At 45.5% G+C, this 6,464-nt stretch overlaps 1 pseudogene across 1 annotated transcript; it reads left to right on the top strand.

The window, feature by feature from the left end:
* Nucleotides 1-2,767: 2,767 nt before the first annotated feature.
* On the top strand, nucleotides 2,768-3,849 carry LOC311589321 (glyceraldehyde-3-phosphate dehydrogenase-like; annotated as a pseudogene). Its single transcript has one exon. The product of its transcript is annotated as a glyceraldehyde-3-phosphate dehydrogenase-like (transcript).
* Nucleotides 3,850-6,464: the final 2,615 nt, after the last annotated feature.

A 6,464-nucleotide genomic window follows, 5' to 3' on the forward strand; every position in this document is an offset into this window, starting at 1 on the left:
GAGGAGAAGAGAGAATGAAGGAAAGTCCAGAAGGCAAAGTTTGAGTGTTAGTTCCAAGAGGGGTGTTGATATCTTGGAGAAAAATGTTCCAGAGAGGAAGAAAGGACCAGGATGAGAAAGCCTTGTGATGGAGCATATCTGGTAAGTTTGAGGATGTATCAAGGAGGCCAGGATGGCCAAGATCAGCCTGGCCAGGCATGATGAAGCATGTCTGTGATTTCACCCTCTGGAGGCTGAGATGGAAGGATTCTAAGCTTGAAACCCACTGGAGCTGTATATAGAGACCTGTGATGGTTTGAATGGGAATGGCCCCCACAGGCTCATATGTTTGGCTACTAGGTTCTCAGTTGGTGGAACTGTTTGGGAAGGGCTAGGAGGTGTGGCCTTGTAGGAGGAGGTGTGTCACTGGAGATGGACTTTGACATTTCTAAAGTCCACAACATTCCCAGTTTTTCTCTTTCTGTCTTCTGCTGTTGTCTCAATATGTCAGCTCTCGGGTACTATTTCAGCGTCATGCCTGCCTGCCTACTGCCATGCTCCTCAACAAGGAGGTCATACACTAGCTCTCTGAACAGTAAGCCCCCAATAAACTGTTTCATCTGTCTTGGCCATGGCATCTCTTCTCAGCAATAACAAAGTAACTAAGACAAGACCCTATCTCAAGTGAAAGGGAGGGAAGGAGCCTACCCCTTCCTCTAAATACAACTGCACACAGATGTTCTTTGACTTGCCATGGGGTTGCTGTCTAATAAAACCATCTCTGTTAGTTTGTTTTTTTCACAGCCCATCACTGCAGTTGGTCAACCATAAACTCAAGGAGTCAAGAGCTAAAGCAGAGGCCTTGGAGGATCATTGCGTATTGGCTTGCTCTCCAAGGCTATGATTAAAAATTATCACAAATAGCTGGCGGTGGTGGCACATGCTTTTAATCCCAGCCTCAGGAGGCAGAGGCAGGCGGATCACTGTGAGTTGCAGGCTAACCTATCTACAGAGCTAGTTCTAGGATAGCTAGGACTGTTATACAGAGAAACTCTGCCTTGAAAAAACAAAACAAAACAAATGACAGCAACAACAAACTTGCCACAAGATCCAGTAGCCACTACTACCAGATCTACTACCTGAGAGACCTGCCTAGTTTATCAGCACAGTCCACTTCCTCTCATGAGGAAGCTGATTCCAGAGCTGGTACCTGCTGAAGTGGCCTGGTTGTAGAAGGGATGATCTGCCCTAACCTTTAGCTAATATATGGAAAGACCAATGCCTTTAATCCCAGCACTGGGCAGGCAGAGGCAAGCAGATAGCCATGATTTCAAGACTAGCCTGGTCTACAAAGTGAGTCCAGGAGAGCCAGGCCTACACAGAGAATCCCTGTCTCAAAAAACAAACAAACAAACAAACAAACAAACAAACAAACAAAAAACTAATGTTCACAATGAAGCACAGCTCCTACGAGATACAGGAGTCACTTTTACAATGAAGTTGAAAAGTGGTAGGCATGGATCAGTGATGACCTTTATTATTAAATCACAATTCCCCAAAGAGATATAGCATCATCACCACTACCACCACCACCACCGTCACCATCATCATCACCATCATCTCTGTTAAAAGACTCAACACAGGCACAAGAATCCCAATGTCTCTCTCTGCTTCAGGAATGCTGGGATTAAAGGTTGGCTGCACCATCGGCCGGGTTGTCACATGTCTCATTTAAGGTTCTGCCTAGAAGCTTGGTAAGTGCAGGCTCCTATGGCAGTGTTTTCTGCCTCTTTGTAAAAGGACCCCAAGTGACCTGTGAACCAGGGAGGGAATTCTCATTGGACAACTAGACATTGTGTAATTCCTGCTCCCCAGTTGTGCCCTGGTATGCCAATAAAACAGCTTACAGCCAATTGCTGAGCAGGAGAGAGAATAGGGCTGTACTTCCTGCCTCTGCCTCTCAAGTACTGAGATTTTGGTGAGCAACACCACCCTAGTATAAAAGTTTAAAAAAAAAATAGTGTGTATGTGTGCTTCTTGAGGGAACCTATTGTCGGGAAAAGAGCAAGCACTGAGTGCATGTGTATTGTTTGACTTGGACATGTCCTAGTCAATGACCAATGCCTCAAATACACGAGAAGAGCAAAGAGTTCCTCCTGGAGAAGCTCAGAGGAATGACAAAGCCTTCTTCTGGTGGGCGCGTGAATGTTGGCAGTATGTGCAAATACAGTGTATTTGTAAACAATTGATCTGTGTGAGCAAACACGAGCAACTACATCTTCTTGCTCCCAACCATTTACAGTCGGAGACCCTTTGCTTACAGAGATTAGCTAACCCCTCCCCCTGTGCTGTGCATAATAAACTGCTGAGGCTCCAGGTTGCTGTATAGTTGGTCCTACTCCATTGGAGTGTGCACATTCCACCTGACCCCAGCTTTTATGTGCACAAGTTTGCTCTTTATTTTTTTTATTTTTTGACACCCCTTCTAAGGTCAAGGCACCAAGCCACAGGGGTCTCAGTAACTTACTCCACCATGTGAGTTCTGGACTAAATCAGGTCATCAGGATTGGCAGCAAGTGGCATTATCCTTTGAGCCATCCCTACAGCCCTATTTCTTCACTTGTTTGTCTGTGTGTTTCTTTTACAGCCTTTAAAAAATGTGGGCTCTCTGCTCCTTCCTGTTCCAGAGACAGCCGCATCTTCTTGTGCCAGTCTCATCCCTTGACACGATGGTGAAGGACTGTCTGGTTACCAGAGCTGGCTTCTTATCTGGCAGAATGGAGATTGCCATTAGTGACTTCTTTATTTGACCTCCTCTACATGGTCCTACCTGTTCCAGTAGCAAGTTCTACCCATAGCAAGTTCAATGACATGGTGAAGGCTGAGAACAGAAAGCTTGTCATCAAAGGGAAGCCATCACCATCCTCCAGGAGCGAGATCCTGCTAACATCAAGTGGGGTGATGCTGGTGCCGAGTATGTTGTGGAGTCTACTGGTGTCTTCAGCACTATGCAGAAGACCTGGGCCCACTTGAAGGGTGGGGACAAAAGGGTCATCATCTCAGCCCCTTCTGCCAAGCTCCATGTTTATGATGGGCATGAATCACAAGAAGTATGACCAAAATTGTCAGTGATGCTTCCTGCACCACCAACTGCTTAGCCCCCCTGGCCAAGGTCATCCATGACAACTTTGACATCGTGGAAGGACTCATAACCACAGTCCATGCCATCACTGCTACCCAGAAGATAGTGGATGGTCCCTTTGGAAAGCTGTGGTGTGATGGCCGTAGGGCTGCCCAGAATATCACCCCTGCATCCACTGGTGCTGCCAAGGCTGTGGGCAAGGTCATCCCAGAGTTGAACCGGAAGCTCACTGGCATGACCTTCCGTGTTCCTACCCCCAACGTGTCCGTCGTGGATCTGACATGCCGACTGGAGAAACCTGCCGAGTACGATGACATCAAAAAGGTAGTGAAGCAGGCATCTGACGGCCACTAAAGGGCATCCTGGGCTACACTGAGGACCAGGTTGTCTCCTGCAACTTTAACAGTGACTCTCACTCTTCCACCTTTGATGCTGGGGCTGGCATTGCCCTCAACGACAACTTTGTAAATCTCATTTCCTGGTATGACAATGAATTTGGCTACAGCAACAGAGTGGTGGACCTCATGGCCTACATGGCCTCCAAGGAGTAAGAAGCCCTGGACCACTCACACCATCAAGGACAGGAGAGCAAGAGAGAAGTTCCCAGCTGCTGAGGAGTGCCTGTTCCAACTCAGCCCCTGACACTGAGCATCTCCCCTCACAGTTTCCATCCTAAACCCAGAATAATGGGAGGGGCTCAGGGAGCCCTACTGTCTTAAATACCATCAATAAAGTTCACTGCACCTAAAAAGAAAAAAAAAATCTGAAGGCTGAAGGGAGCTGGAAAAAAATGGCTCCATGACTGAAAGTGATTGTTTTTCTTCAGAAAACTGCAGTTCAGTTCCCAGCACCCAAGTCAGTTAACTAGCAACTCCTTGTAACAACTACTTGTAACCCCCCTTGAGAGGGTTCCAATACCTCTGGCCACTGAAGGCATCTGCACTTCTTTTTTCTTTTTTCCTTTTTTTAAAGTGCGATTGTGTGTCACTATATAGCACTGACTAGCCTGATATTTGCAATGTAGACCAAAGTGGCCAAAATAGCCTCTCAAGTGCTAAGTGTACACCTGGTTTGAAGGAGCATGCCTTTAATGCCAGCAGCACTTGGAAGGCAGAAACAGGCAGATCTCTGAGAGTTCAAGGCCAGCCTGGTCTACAGAGCAAATTCTAAGACAGCCAGAATGACATAGTGGTACCCTCTCTAGAAAAGCTAAAAAAGAGAAATTAAAAAAAAAAAAAAAAGAAAGAAAGAAAGAAAGGAGGGGAGGGTCTTATACCACAATGCCCAGACTTAGAATTCATTCTTGGCTCCCAGACTGGATTTAGCCACTCCCACCATTTATCCCATCATTCCACCCCCAACGCACTAAATGAGAGCACCCCAACCTAAGACATTCTGGGGTGGCGCCATAAAGCTTCTTACCTTGGTACCAGCTGTTTTGCTGCTGGAATGCCGGGCCTTCCTGTCTTCCTTTTTCCCACTCCCTTCCTCTCTTCCTCCCTTTTGAAATTCTTGCTTGCTTTACCTGTTATGGTGATTTTTTTTTTGTTGTTATTGTTGTTTGTTTCATTTTGTTTTTAGTCAGGCTCTCACTATGTAGCTCTGGCTGACCTGAAATTCATTATGTATCCCAGTCTGGCTTTAGACTCACCTGTTTTTGTCTTCCAAGCACTGGGGTTAAATGCATAAACCTCACATCTGGGAATAATTCTGTACTGGATACAGTGGCACAGACTTCTAATGCCAGTAGTCAGGAGGCCAGGCAAGGGGGATCGCCACAAATTCAAGGCCAATCTGGGCTACATAATTGGTTATAGGCCAGCCTGAGTGACATAATAAAATCTTGCTTGAAAACCTGGAGGGACAGTAACTACCTATATTATTCTGTTGTCATTATCACCCCTACCTGCACCAGCCCCTAGTAACTGGCATTTTACTCCCTTGCCTTTCATTTATTTAGCCCTGGCTGTCCTGTAGACCAGGCTGGTCTTGAACTCACAGATTTTGCCTGCCTCTGCCTCCCAAGTGCTGGGATTAAAGGCATTCACCATCACACCCAGCCCTTGTTATTCATTTTTTTAAAGATATATTTATTATGTGTGTGGGTGTTTTGCTTGTATACATGCAGCTTGTGCAAGCCTGGTGTCATTTAGAGGTCAGAAGAGGACCTCTCTGAAACTGGAATTTGAGATGGTTGTGAACTACCATATGGGTGCTAAGAATTGAACCCACATCTCCAGAAAGAACAAGTATTCTTTACCCCTGAGCTATATCTCTCCAGCCCCTCTTTTTGTTTTTTCAGAACTTGTTTGGAGGTTCTAGCAGGAAACAGCAGCTACTGATATACCCTTGACTGAAAACCAGTCTTCCTCTATTCAGGACGGTCACCCAGTTAAACTGAGCGAACAGCTTTGGGGAGCGGTGAGGCGGGTAGGAAGGAATACCTGCCTAGCTAACCAGATCAGTCAAATCAACCCTGTGGTGAGTGGGATGACAGATGTGGCAGCCAGAAACGTTATGTCCTTTTTTCTTTCTTTCTTTCTTTCTTTCTTTCTTTTTTTTTTTTTTTTTTTTTTTGAGACAGAGACAGAGTGTCTTACTTTTCTATTATTGTGGAAAAACACCTCAACCAAGGCAGCTTATAGAATAAAGCATTTGATTGGGCTTGTGCCTCCAGAGGATTAAAGTCCATGATGGTGGAGCAGAGGTAGCAGGGGAGTAGGCAGCAGACATGGCACAACAGACGCTAAGAGCTCCCATCTTGAGCCCCCGCCAAGAAATAGAGAGCACATTGGGAATGACACCAGCCTTTAGAAACCTCAAAGCAGGTTCCCAGGGACACAACTCCTCCAAGAAAGCCACAGTTCCTAATTCCACCCAAGTATTTAAGCCTATGAGCCTGCCTAAGGGGCCTGTTCTCATTTAAACCACTATCCTGTACAGGAGCACATGTAAACCAAGTGGGCTTTGAAGTTGATAAATATCAGAGGATAACATTGAATCTATTTACATCACACACACACACACACACACACGTGTAAAACCATGTGGCTATAAAAAAAAAAAAAAGAAACCAGCATAGACCTGGATATTCTTTCTCTATTTATTCCACTATATAAAATTAAAGTTCTTTTTTGAATGTGTGCATGTTTCTGTGTGCACATGTGTGTGCATGTTGCACTGGTTAGTTTTGTTTTCTTGCGTTTTGGTTTTAGTTTGCTTTTTGGTCAACTCATCAGAAGGGAGAATCATCTGAGATGACAGAACCTTGTTTGAGAAAATGCACCTATCACACTGGCCTGTAAGCAAGCCCCATGGGACATTTCCTTGGTTGATGATCAAC

Source organism: Acomys minous (genome assembly GCF_964271855.1).
Source record: "Acomys minous genome assembly, chromosome: 18".
Lineage (NCBI taxonomy): Eukaryota > Metazoa > Chordata > Mammalia > Rodentia > Muridae > Acomys > Acomys minous.